Source organism: Numida meleagris, chromosome 4 (assembly GCF_002078875.1).
Source record: "Numida meleagris isolate 19003 breed g44 Domestic line chromosome 4, NumMel1.0, whole genome shotgun sequence".
NCBI classification, from domain to species: domain Eukaryota; kingdom Metazoa; phylum Chordata; class Aves; order Galliformes; family Numididae; genus Numida; species Numida meleagris.
In genome coordinates, this window is record NC_034412.1 from 62,868,563 (window position 1) to 62,883,310 (window position 14,748).

A 14,748-nucleotide genomic window follows, 5' to 3' on the forward strand; every position below is an offset into this window, starting at 1 on the left:
AGAGAAACAGTTGCAAATGCCTAGCCAGATGCAGATGGAAAAAATGTGCTTTTCATGTAGCCTGTTCAGAAGACTGAATAATTTATTAGTGCATCACATGCTATTTTTCAAAACTATGCCACTTTGAAGGAAATCGTATATTTTAAATCATAAGCAGGTCCTACTAACAAAGTGGATCACAAATGCCAAAGCTGACAAACCATTGCGTGTCCACCAGTTCCATGTCAAGTGGCTTTGATTACATCAGTGCCTGTGGATAGCTGGGAGAGAAGTAGCACATGACAATAATGAAACAATTACTGGTACTGCTTCATAACTTGGTGCACTCAAACCTAGATACGGAGTCCTTGAGGTGACCCTTCTTGGAGTGCCCCCAGTGCCTCCAAGCAGCCTCTCAGTAACAGACTATCAAAGGCTGCGGGGTGGATTAATTCCAGTGGCGTTTCTGGAGCTGAGCGAGGCTGACACATGAAATACAATTTGCCTGTCTCAGTGTGGGTATTGTGTTCTGCACTGTAATGCAGCACAGGTGTTGTAGGCCAGGAAGGAGACGTGCTGGCAGAAGTGCGATAAGGAAAGCCGTGAAGGAAACCAAGCCATGGCACGATGGGGAGAGGAGGTGAGGAGGAGGGCCCCCTGCCCCGCAGGGTACTGTTGGGCCCTGGGGCTCCCCCCAAGTCTTGCAGCATGTATCTAGGTACCATATGGTTTGAAGATGAACTTCCTGTGCTTCTGAGAGGTGGAAGAGAAGGAGGAAGCGTTTACGTATGGAGAGAATAATTGCTTCCCTCTTCCATTCCTTCTCCTCCTGTGCCCCAAGCAACAACTTTACACTGCCATAAGAAGGACATGCAAGGAAGCATTGTAGAAATAACCTCAACTGAAACTCATGGGAGAACAAAGAGAGAAAAGAAGACAGGATAGCATCCTAACAGTACATGGTGTATCTCACAGCAGCGAGAACCTGTCACAGTTTTTCACGGTAAAATGGACAGAGTTCAGAAGGGCTCAGATCACCCAAATCAGCTTTATTCTGGTTTAAGGGAGGATTTGCCTTATGTTTGGTTTCATAGTGATGAGAAAATCTGCTTATATGGCCGTTACCTGCAGCTCTAGAGGATCTGTTACTATCCACAGCCCAGCCTACCTGACAATGTAGTGTTTACTGTACAGAACCGTGTCAGAATGTCTGACTGTCCTCACCAAAAATTATTACACTACATGACAAGCACCATTTGTAACTAAAGCAGGACAAGAAAAAATGGGCAATTTTGCTGTGATGCATCACATTTCATAGAATGTAAAGATTTGTCTTACTTCTATTAAGTTCATTAGAATTCAGTTAATTTTTCCATAGTAAAGACAGGGCACTGAGTCTAATAATAATAATAATAATAGCCTAAATAAAGTCTGCAAAAACTTTAATTTATGGAAACTCTACCTAGAGGCAGCTCTTCACACACATCTGCCACAAAAGCAATGCAAATAGGCAATTACATGGAAAAGAAACACTCTTCAGTATGTACTCAAGTATGTCTCCTAACCTCGTTATGCCCCTAGTCTCCAGATTACACATGCAATTCTGGATAATATTTTTCATTAGCAATCTGGTTATGGTTACACAGAGAGATCTAGATATGTGCTAATAACATGCATAATGAAAACCAAGGAAACCCTGCTTGTGCTCAGAGGTAAACTAGTTCTCAGGAAATCAGAAAGTATATGCAGTTCTACCTGTGTCACATGCTTATCTAACTGGTCTCAGGAAATTTCTTACTGACAGCCACAGGCTCAGCTTTTTCTTGGGCAAGTCACTTTTTTGATACCAGCACCAGAACCGTACACTGAAGGTCATTAGTACCTACCTTAGGTTGAACTGGTAGGAGCTGACCCTTATCCCAAGAAAACTGCCCCTCTTTGAAGTGATGATCATTCACCCCTTCATTTCTGTAGATAACCTGGAACGAGGAATGTAAATGTTAAAATCCTATCTCAATGAATACATTTAATCAAATTACCTTAAACTTCAAACTTATAAAATCATCCTTATCAAACAGTGTCTCATAGAAAAGGTCATGTCATTTTACATATTTTCATACAGGATTAGCAATTCAGTCTCTAAGTTTGAAGCTGCCTTTTCACAAAAGCTGCAGTAGGATAGCTCTGCTATTTTGGTGTGCTAGCAATGTCACTGGAGGCGATCTTTCTGGGTCAGATTTTTAGAGGCATTCAAATGCCTAATTTCCAATGAAATCAACCTTTAGAAATCTGCCCCACTTCTTCCAAATTAAAGAGGAAAAAAGAAAAAAGAAGAAAAGCTTATTGGAGAAGTGCTAAATGTCAAATGAAACATGGTGATGCAGACTATGAATCTCTTTCTGTTATCTCAGACTGCTCTGTTTCAGTGCATTACTGTGGATTAAAGGGCTGCTTGGGGCTGCTTCCCTCTTTCTTTTCACCAGGACTGTCTGCTCTATGTTTTAGCAGTGTGTTGGGCTGCACTGGCACCATTTGTCTACCTTCTCAGTTTGAAAAGTTGGTTTTGGAATTTATGTTAGTAGAATTGTAACTGCATGTATTCTGCGTGGCATAGGTAAATATACACGTTCCAGTTAGTCTTTTGCTGTGTTCGCTGTATTGCACAGTTCCACCAGGGTGAGTCAAGAACAACAGGAGTGAAGATACTAATGCCTAACTGGTACAAAACATCAGACCAAGGAAAACAGATCCTTAAGTAAGACAATGTTGTAAATCCATGATGCAGTTTCAATTTTAGTTTTGATTTTTCCTTCTTTGGCCCTCTCTCAGCACTTTCAAGAACTTACCAAACCCTTTCCATCTACAGCTGTGGAACTTCTTGCAGAAATCAAAGTATATCTACGGCACAAAAGACAATTGTCATCTGAAGGGCATTTTCAAGCATATCCCAATTAACAGATCTGTGCATTTAACAGTTCTCACAACTTAATACCTCTTTCTATGCAGTTTTTTCAATAATTCAGTGTAAAACATTTTACACTAAAAAAACATTTCTCAGCCAAGTGTATAAACGTTTAAACACAAGGAATTAAAATGAATATAACACCGCTGATTTTTATATTGATTTCCTATCTCTTTTTCTTCCTCCTCCCTTTTGGGAATGTCCTCTCTTTGTCCTTTTGTTTGCATGATTACTTGGGAAACTGAATACAAAGGATTTTTACAGAATCATTAGATATGTAACAGATTCAATGTATTATTGGCAAAAGCCATACTGAAAATGACTTTGAAAAATGACTCTTTTCCAGTGGATTCAGATTTCCAAATTCCAAATGTTCACATCTCTATTTACTGTTACTTTAAATAGCTTCATTTCTATGGATGGCTGATGAGCTTCCCAGATGGAATAGAAAGCTTTATGTAGCTCTTGAGAGTGCTCCTTTTGCTCTTTATGAAGAATAAAGGAAGAAAAATAGCTTTCAACTGGTAGGATTTTGTGAAAAACAACTGTTCGGAAAATGGAAACATTTTCAGACAAACTGACCAGCTGAAGATTTTTGGCTGTAAATTATTTGGTTTGCTTTGACTAAAGATTTAATTAAAGATTGGACTATTTTTATGCACAAAGAGAAGTATCAGCGTGACATCACCTGATGGATTAAACAAGTGCATAGTATGCTCTGTTGTTTCACTGCTTTTTCTTCAATCACTTAAAAGCACAGCTGCTGCATGCCTGATACTTACAAAGAATATGTTCTGCCCTTGCAAACATATTTTCATTCTTAAACAGCTAGGGAAAAAAAAAGTCATGTTTCTCTTGTATTCCAGCAGCTTTTGACTGAAGATCTAGAAAAATAATTTGTCACTGCAACTTTGGCTGCAACCCAAGCATGGAAACACAGAAGTCCAGTCTGTGATTCTACCCCCAGTTATTAAGGCCCCCCTTAGGGCCCTTATAAAATAGGATTTGGGATAGATTTTCTTCGGAGACTTCTAATGATTTCCTGAAATTCTTGAACGAGTTTAGAAGTGAGAGCATGCAGAACTGCATCAAGGTGGAGTGTTTGTTATTTAGTTCAGACAGAGCAATTAAGTCAGAAAGATGTTGTCTGCTTAAAAGTCGCATTCAAGTTTCATGGTTAAAAGTCCTACTCCAAAGACCACAAAAGTCAGCAAAATACTCTTGGCATCTTCAGTACAATATGGAATAGGACCTGACCAGAAGGGAAAAATACTAGAGTTGCAGACTTATCTTCTGTACATATTTGGGATTAAACTCTGCTCCATATGAGACTGCTAAGTTCCATAATAAATAGTTAGAGGCTACCACAGAGATGGGAAAGCAAAGGAGATTAAGGGGACTCATTTTTATTTCATTTGTTCGTTGCACAGTCTGCAAGACAACAACAGAAAAGGGAAACAACTTTGTATTTATTATTATGGCTGAGCTTCATGTAATAAATTATGGAAGAAAAAAAGACCGAGGGATAATTGACTGAAAAAACAAATGTCAGTTAAAGTAAACACAGCAGTTTCTACTGAACCTATTTGTAAAAATGTCAAAGGAGCTGAGTTGTTTTCCTTCACAATATTTGTGCTGGTATAAAGGGACTGTGGTTTAATTAAATTTCCCCACAGAGACTAGATATTCCACTAGATGTCACTTTGAGACTTTGCTAAGATGAAGGACAGCATTCTGATGAAGGGATGCAGCATCCCCTACCGCGAAATAGATGGGCTGGGGGCTAACTCCTCTTACAGCAGGAGCCCATAGTCAGAAATGTTAATACTGGGGTATATTTAGCACAAGGAGACTCATTACAGAGACATAGCCATCTGCCAGGAGAAAAGTTGCCATCTAGAAGTGTCTACCAGCAAAGTAATCCAGCCAGTAGAAACTTTTTACACTGCTCCCTAGGGAAGGATTGAGGAGATCACTGTCTTTGCCAGCAATCTACCGTGTCCTCTCCATAAGTAGGAAGAGGGTCAGGCTTGGTAGGAAGAAGAATGGCTCCTGGGCAGCTTCCTTGTGGTGCCATGGGAGATTCGATGGATTCAGGCAAATAGCACCCCTCAGCATCAAGAATGAGGTACTGGCCTTAATGTGGACATTTCCTCCCAGAGCACCACACAGGCAACAACAAATCAAACAAATAAAACACATGGAAACTTCTCCAAAAAGGGGAAGCAGATGACTAACCCTTTTCTTGGAACTGTCCTGTTCTTTTAGCAACCAAACATTATTTAATACACTAAACAAAAGACATGAGACATCAAGGTTTCTCTAAGTATTATATGTTGAATATTGAATAAAAGGGAAAGTGAAATATAGCATGTTTGTTCTCCTAAAGGCAGGTGAAAAAATGAATTATGTGTCTCTGGTCCTAGTAAGGTAATAAAAGAGTTATCACAGTGGCATAATCCTGCCTTTTTAGTTCAGTCCAAAGGGGCTTAATATTTAGCAAAAAGGGAGAGCAAAACAAACCAAAACCGAGTTACCCCTTAATAATGTTGGCACACAGTAGTCTTTGTACGGAGCTAGAGCTTGTGTTTGCACCTACACTCAGCTGTGAAAATCACACAGAAGAGGCCGCTGGGACACAAAAATCCAGGAAATGTGGGAAAAAAAGGGTAAAAAGCACCAAGAAATATGTCTGTGCATTAAATACACCATACCACATCTACTGCCAAGGGTGCCTGTCCAAAGCTCCAGCAAGCTGCATACTGTTTGTGCTGTCAACAAGCAGCTTTTGTACCTATGCACATTTGTTTACTAAATATATGAAAACAATGGAGCTCAATTAAAAGTAGATTAGTCACACATGTACCAAAGGAATGTGTATTTAACTGACTATGGTGAATCTGGCTCCAATTAAATCCCCTGGAGAGGCCGCTCTGGCATGTCTGCTGAGGCCTTATTGGTATCCCATCTAGGCACAGCGGTGGTTATGGCTCCTCTAGAATATATTAAATAGATCCTATAATAACCATTGGACAGATGTTGTGACAGCAGAAGTTTCTGCGAGCATGCAGATGGGGCAGCAGATTATCCTGGGAAGGGAACCATGAGTTGATGGGTTCATTTCCATTATTGCTTGGCAACATACCATATGCGTCAGCAGAGAAGCTGGAAAACCCCTTTTAAGGAACCAAAATGAAAGCTTACACAAGGAGATGATTTATAAAGGAGTACTATCAACTATGCAAGCCTATGGAGAGAATGTCTGAGGGAGTTTCTGCTTCTGACTATTAACGAGAAGAAAAGAGAGAGCATGCAAGCCAAACAGAAGGCTACAAAAGAATAATCGGAACATAGATAAAAAAAAACACTGCTGAGCTGAAACTGAGAGTTCTGGGGAATTCTGTTCAGGCAAACTCTTATGGTACACAAAAGAGATATTTATTATTCATATTACCTGGGAAATTATAGAATCAAATACATCTGCTAAAGATTTTGGGTCCTGTGTAATTCTGAGTTCTTCTAAGCAATAATCTGAAGTGGAGCTGTGTTCAACATAGCCCCTTTGATCTAAGCAATTCTTTCAATCAGAATGTTCTAAATTAGAGATTTTCAAATAAATGCAAGCTTTAAACTGAGCTGGGTGAAAATCCTTCCATAGATACTGATGGAATTCTGATTTAGGATTAGCAGCTACTGGTTTGAGTTAGCCAAGAGACATGTTAGTGATTTTGCTTTCAGATTCTCCTGTGTAGAGCTCAGAAATTAGTTTTTTAAAGTTCAAATAATGGAAAAATATCCAGATGATTTTAGCATTATTTGACTCACCAAACTCAAAGCTTTTACAAGCTAAAATATATGATTAGGAGAATAATTTCAGTGATACATTGATGCTGAAATTATAGAAACCGTGTACGATATAGATAATCAACTCACGATTGAAAAAAAAAAAATTTCTTGGGGAGCTGTCTTCACGTGTGAAAAAGCTCTGGCAGCCATAATTAATTGTGTTGTTGCTTCTGCTGATGAGTATAACTTCCTAAATTATCACGAGACCACAAATTTGTGTAACACTGCAGAAATATCTCTGGTATGTGACAGCTGATTTGCTGGGGAACCTATCCCATCTTTTGACAATGATATTACAACACATATCTGTGATGCTATACGCAAAGCACTCCACAAAGAATTAACTAACCAGCTTAGCAACTCTACAACAATGGTTTTCATTTGTCCTCCCAACTAACGCAGATGAACCAAGGAGAAGCCAGGGGATACTCCCCTAGAGAGCAAGCTGGTGGTAGAGTCAGATGTGTTATCACAAACTCAAACTACTGATATCCTTTTCTAATGTCTAAAACGAATTCTCTTTTCTTAATGAGGTAACTTAACTGAAGTATCTAAAATGTGCACCAATAAAAGCTAAAATAATTCTGCCATGACCTTTAGTAAAAGTCCAGTAGGGTCTATTATAGAGAAAAAAATAAAGGTTATCCAATCAATGTAATTACAGGAGTACTTTCATCCTTTAAAATTCAACAGCTTTGGTTAACATTTTGATATTAGAAAAGAAAAAAATATGAGGAAATCCAGGCTCCAATTAAATCAGTGGAAATTTACAGGCTACAGTGGAGATAGGATTTCTCTATACTATGCTTTAGAATAACATCTCTAGGCATGTATTAAATTTGCATACAGATTGTTGGGTATACAAATCCTTTACTTTCTAGAGTACTTTCCTATAAGCACTTAGACTACCTGTCTTTAGCAGAAAAAGCAGATAGAGTAATTTGGGGTGTGGTATGTGTGGGAAATGAGGCATATTTGTTCTGTAAACCATACAGACGTTTCTATTTTCAGATTAGAAATAATCCCATTTATTTGGTGGGACTGGCTATATATGTATAGAGATCCTGAAATTAGAGCCTTTATGAAGTAAAATGCTCCTTTGTTCATTCATATTTTTAGAGAATCAAGGTATGTATCTTCTGTGTTCTCAGTTCTCAAACTGAAGAGTTTGACCAAGCACTCACTAGAATCTAAAGATAAAGGACTGGATCCTAAATCACATCTGTGCTTTTCTGAAATAGATAAAAATGTTGATAAGCAACGTGCACTTATTTCTCTGAAGTATTTCTGCAGCAAAAATGGTATATTTTCAACATAGCTTGTTTTCTTATAAAGATGTTCTGTACTGAATTTATGATTCCATGCAATGGTTTTGCACGCAGATTTTTTCCATCACCATATCAAAACAGTAATTAAAAAAACAACGTTCCTGTAATACAGTGGGAGACAAAGTGAATCAGCGAATGTACTTCTAGAGGCCCGATTTTCTCTTTACCTTCCTCTTCCCATTGGCTGCTGAGTGTTATTCCAGTGTTCAATGGAATAAATGTACAATTCTGAATAAACCTGCACTCAAATGTATTCCCTCCATGTTACTCAGGACAAAGGCCTAAGACAACTCTGCCACTTACAAACTCATAACTAATTAGGTCCTTGCTGCCTGCAGTATCTTCTGCAGAATAAGTGTATCTTCTGCAGAATAAGTGCATCTTCGTATATAGGGAAATGAAAGGTTAAAATTCAAACAACTCTTCAGGTAAGCCCAGTGGAAATATGACTTTAATTTCAAGAGCATCAAATACTCTGAAGTTCTCAGATAGCTAATATTCAAATTGATAGGAAACAGACACCAAAAACTTGCTCCAAGTACAAAAGGCCTGGTCAAAATTATGTTACCATCAGATATGGTTAAAGTTAGTCAAATTTATTCAATGAATGTAATTGTAAAATGTGTATTTTAGCAGGGTTAAGGCTAGATTTTAAACAAATTGTTGGATGAATATTGCCATATTTGTTGTAATACATTATTATGAAGTATTTGGAAAGCTTCACTGAAAACTAGTTACATGTTCTAAAGGAACTAGTGATAAATTGATTGAAAAGATTTTTATCTATCTTATCTCTAATTGGTGGAGAAAACAAAAGTGCTACAGAGGGCTTTTATTGTGTATCTATACCTACACATATGCACATTACATACATACTCTTATTTAATATGCAAACACACATATAGGACTTCAGAAAAACACTGATCTAATCATCAGGGCTAAAAGAAGGTAACTGTGATTTTAAAATGCCAAATACACTGATATTTAGCAGATTAATATACCAAGTTTAGCTTATAATTCTAGAAATGACATTACCCACTATGAAATATCTTGTTACACAAACAGATCCTTTCTGGAGACAAGCTCTATTTCAAAGTGTTTTTGAATTTAACAAAAATCAATTATTTCAAACACTGCAGAAAAAATAATAAAAAAAATCTTCCTGGATCCATTTCACTGATTTATTCAGGCACAGCCACTGGAAAGAGAAACACTCATCTGACAACAGAATTACACTGTCCTCAGTACCCAAGGAACACCTCATTTACACTGCTGTCGGCACATCCAATTACACCTTTCATTCTCACAGTGAATGGTATCCAAAGACTATTCTGGAGACAGGCTTTTGGGAGATGTACTGACTTCAAGGTTTTAGATATTTCATCCCACATATGCAAAGATTTTCTCAGCACTGCTTCTGTCACTCCATCCTTTTTTGTTTAGCCTCACGGACATCTTAAACATTGATTTGACTAGAACACATAGGGGTCTGTCTTCTGACTGAAAGGCATTCTACTAGTTGTAATGCAGTTTCAGTCTAATCTAGGTATAGGGAAATGTAATCTTGTCATACATGTGCTCTACCACTGACCCATACCAGCATTCATTTATTAGAGGCTCTGGTCCAATACCAATCATTTTCCTTCAACTTAGTACACGTGGGAAGTTGTTAAACAAGGCTGCTACACTGATTTAAGTGATTAAAAAAAGATGCTCTAGGTGGTAAAATGTTTGGAGCTCTCTGAAAGCTCGGGGGAGATGCAATTGTTGCCTTTTTCTTTCTTTTTAGCATATGGAACGATGCCTGAAGATGGAGCTGTTTACAAACTTCTGTGGGAAAAAAGGGAACATCTATTTGCAACATAGACTTCACAGAAACAGGCATTGTAGTTACTTTTACCAGGTGTAAATAGATCTCCCAGTTTCCTAAAGATAATTATAAACTTACTTGTGAAGTAGGGATATACCACATACACACTTTTTTTCACAACTACTTATAAAGTGTTTAGTTCCAGAAGCAAGTAATTCAGTGAAACATTAAATGAATGCTAACTGATAGAGGTTTGTATTTTCACCAAAGTCTTCAAATTGAGTTGTTTCGTTCACACCCCCCCCCCCCCATTTTGTGCATGTGTATGTGTGTGGTCATACTGATTACATTTTATCATCATGGCAGTTTCATAGTTGACCTCTTTCCATTAATCAACGCTAGAAAAGCTGTTATGCTCAGCTACAGATGTCAATCTTTTCTCTCCTGCAAATGCAAGTTCATACCCCTGAGGGAGAATTTTCAAAGCTGGTTCAGTGTAGCCAAAAAGCAGTATGCCTGTGTGGGATTTTTTTTTTAACGCATGGTCACTGGTGCACTCATATGCTCTTATCTGGTGAACTTTCTTAATCCTTCAGTGTGCGAGCATGAATCAGACACAAGTTAAACGGTGCTTAAATATTGGAAGAGTCAGGGCCGAGGTGATCAGAAAAGCTGTCTGAGCACACACAGATACATGCTAGCTACACTGAGCTGTAGGTGTCTGTCAACGGTTTACGGGCGTTAGGCCCGATTCCGTGACAAAGGGGACGGGGGACCCAAGGGCCCACGCCCTGGGAAAAGGGGAAAGGGGAAAAGGGTAGGGAGATGGCCCTGAGAGCAAAGAACAGTGGCAACAATCTGAGGAGAAACAAACTAATTTACTAAATAAAATATCGGAATGCAAAACAACACACTATAATACAATATAATTACAATTTAAGCTGATAAATCCAATACAGAGAGAGAGAATGTCCCAAAGTCAAGGTAGGCCTTACTCTACTACCGACGATAAGACGGCTGGAGAGCGAGGTGCTGCCAAGACGAGAGACGGCGGAAAAAGGGACGAGGTCTCGTGATCTGCAAGTTTTTATACTGCGAGCTTTTATCTTTTCCCTCCGGCTGGAAATGGTAACAGAGGAGCAAAGTACCGTGGGGACTGTAGTAGTCCTTCTCTTCTGAGGAACAGATACATTCACTACATGATGTTATGATGTGGAGTACCAATAACAGAAAATCATAAAACCATGACAGTGTCCATGTTCAATGTAGGGGAGTTGGACTAGATGACCTGTAGTAGTCCCTTCCAACTCAAACGATTCTACGATTCTGTGATTCTATTTGCATATTCAGTCTCTCCTATGGTTTACAGTATCTGCAAGAGTGCGCATATCTTCCTGTAAACTTGACAAAGGTTTTGCAAGGGCCCACAGAGAAGAGGCACTGTGTTTGCTCCATGGACAGCCACCGTTATAACACTAGATTTTCACTCAGATTATCTACTCAGATTATCTACGCAACTGATGTACCATTCCTAATTCTTCTTGTGCTGTTAGAAAAAGTTTTGGCTTTGTAATAAACTGTACTATTCTCACAGAAGCATAGACACACATAATCGCACTGCCTTTTTCTTTCGGTTGTTCCAGTTTAATTAAGACATTTTAATCAAGCTCCAGTGCTGTCATCAAAAGAATTAATCTTACCCACACATCAGAATATGAGCAAGCTGTCGGCTAATATTTTGCCTAACTTTTTAAAGAGCACTACATAAATAATTCAAAATACCACCTACACCTTGTCTAATTACCAGACTTAAATCCTGAAGCTTCATCAAGTCTCAAAACAAAAACAAACAGAGGCAATACCCAGTGTACACTTTACTCTTTTGGGTAACTAGCATCAAACATGCCAAACAATAACTTATATTTTGGAGCACGGCCCTGTCTTTTCCACACAGAAACAAGAAATCCCAGTGGTCACTACTGAATGTTAGACTAGCCAGTGAATATTAAAGGGTTAATTTGGTCAAAGGACTGTCAGCATTCGCGGAATCACAGAATAGCAGGGGTTGGAAGGGACCTCAAAAGATCATTGAATCCAATCCCCTTGCTAAAGCAGGTACCCTAAAATATGTCACACAGGTAGGTGTCCAGACAGGTCTTGAATATCTCCATAGAAGGAGACTCCACAACCTCTCTGGGCAACCTGGTCCAGTGCTCTGTCACCTTTACCGTAAAGAAGTTCTTCCACATGTTTGCAACAAAGAAAAACCTCATTAAAGATCCATGTGAGACTGCATAGATTGAGCTCCCTTAGGGTATGACATTGTACCCTTCCACTTTCTTTTATAGGAGATCTGGCAGCAGTTCCCTACTCATTTAATTTGTCAGTACCTAGCTGCATTGCACAATGGTGATACTGTAGTACAGTACAGGAATGACTGCTGAATAAAATACAATTAACTGCTCAAGGCATACTAAGAGAAGATAGGCAATACAGAAAGCAGAGAGCTGGTCTCACGTGTTACAGTAGCACTGAGCAGCAGTTTCCCTGTCTTCCTTCCAGGATGTCTCAGTTTTGTGCACAGAGCTGTGGCAGAGCCTTGTACTCCGCACTGTGGGAATCCAGTCTCGAGGAGAATGAAAATAAGGAACGCAAGGGCAAGTTCCTGAAAGGAAATGTTTCATTTCATCTTGTTCCCTGTCACGCTCAATGTTCTCAAGGAAGTTTACAAGACTTAGCTTTACCTTTGGGTGGAGGCAATGAGATCATTCCTCTGCATGTTTTAATATGTCCCGTGGATTCTTGCTCTTGTCTTCTCACCACTGATTAGTGGTTATTAGGATTTATGGAAAAGATAACATCAGCAATCCAATGTGACACTTTTTTCTGGCTTGTCTTTTCTTTCCTTATTCCTCTCCTCCTTTTTTTTTCTTTTTTTTTTTTTTCCTAAATACATTTTTCATATTTCAAAGAAGTTCTTAGGGCTTTCCTCATTGTTAAATTTTTTTGTAGTGGAATTCTACAAAACTCATTTCCATCACTAGAATCTTGAGATCTTGGGCAATTATAGGTGATGGGAGAGAAAAGAGAAGAGAAAGAAATGGCTGTTTATAGCCATACCAGAAATCTGGGTATTTGAAAAAAACTCCACAGACTTCCTTTGTCATATATTCAACAGAACTCTTAAGAGTTTCTGGTAATTATAAAAAGAAAACAAATGTTATTGTACTCAGAATCTCTAACCAACTCTTTATCTTGATTGCCAGTGATTTCCCTTCTCTACCTTTGTGAATATTTATCAGATAAACATTAAGATAAACTATGCAACACCCTGCTACCGATAGCTTGCTTGGATATAACTGACTGTCAGCTGAACTGTGTGTTGTCATACAAAGGTGAGCCTTCTAATATGGTCAAGGTCAGTAGCATCACCATAGGCAAAGATTACTGTTAGTTGTATGAACCACTAAATAAGAAGGTATGGTGTCATCCAGTGTCACTGATTAACTTGAATTCAGTCTTACATCACAAAGCAGCCACTGGCAACCTTTCTACTTTGCTCCATCTTCCTTTTTTTTTTTTTTTTTTTTTTTTTTTTTTTGTGAAGCAAGCAATATGTATCTTCAGCAGGTTCATTGTATGTGTTAGAATGCACTAAAATCAAAAGATTCACTGAAAATTTCATCTAGATTTCTTGTAATTGATACCACACTGTCTGGGACTCCTCCTTCTGATCTTTATGTTGCAATTCACCCACAGAGGTCTTCAACCAAAATATCTTTGAAAAAAAATTTGGATCCATTCAAGCTCAAAAACAAAATCCAATGTCAGAATTTTGTTGTATTATTAGGAAAGACCTATAACAAAATGGGGGTTTAATTGCACAACAAATTCTATTATATTTTAATTTATTGCTCACAGATTCCCTAGGTATAAGGCAATTGTCATTGCTTTTGTTGGATTTCATCTGTAGAAAAATGTAATTCTGGGCTTGTAAAGCTGCCTCCTTGCCTGCATTGTATATAGAAGCATATCTTTCATCAAGAAGAGAGAGCAGCAAGGCTTTGTATAGAGATTCTGCCCTCGTCTTCTGCAATGTTCTTCAACCTAAGGAAGACTAAGTCAGCAGGCCAACCTGATGTCCTCTTAGCTCCCTCAGTTTGTTGAGCTAGGGCCATAGCCACGTCCTTCTGGTTTTCTTTTACCTTTCAGTAAAAATTCTCCTACCAAAGCCAAGGTATCTTACTTCAGATAACTCATCTCTGTTTTTACCGGCTTCCAGATACATCTGCTCAAAGAAAATATAGTTGGTATCTGTAATACTTCTGTGTTTGTCTGCACTCGAATGCAGGAAGAGCTACATTTTTCACAAAACAAAAACAAAATAAAACAAACAAAAACCAACAAAGGTGGTGGAGTTGAGAAACACTAAAAAGAAAGCAACAAAGAAGCAGAATTTGTCTTCCACTTTCACACTGAGAGGTTGGCACTTGGTCGATAGTTGAAAACTAATAATCATGTCTTCAGAGAAACATATGAACCTGTTATTCTTTTTGTTGTGCAGATGACAATTACCCTATAAAAAACAATGATAAAGGAAGGAAGGTGTTTTTATTTCACTGAGGACTTGGTATTCATCATTAGCTATCAAAACTTAATTATAACTTTTTAGCTAAGCTACTTCGGTGAGATGCCTTACGATATTAACAGAAATGTGCGCTCGCAGCCCAGAAAGCCAACCATATCTTGGGCTGCATCAACAGAAGCATGGCCAGCAGGTTGAGGGAGGTGATCCTGTCCCTCTGCTCTGTGCAGTGAGACCT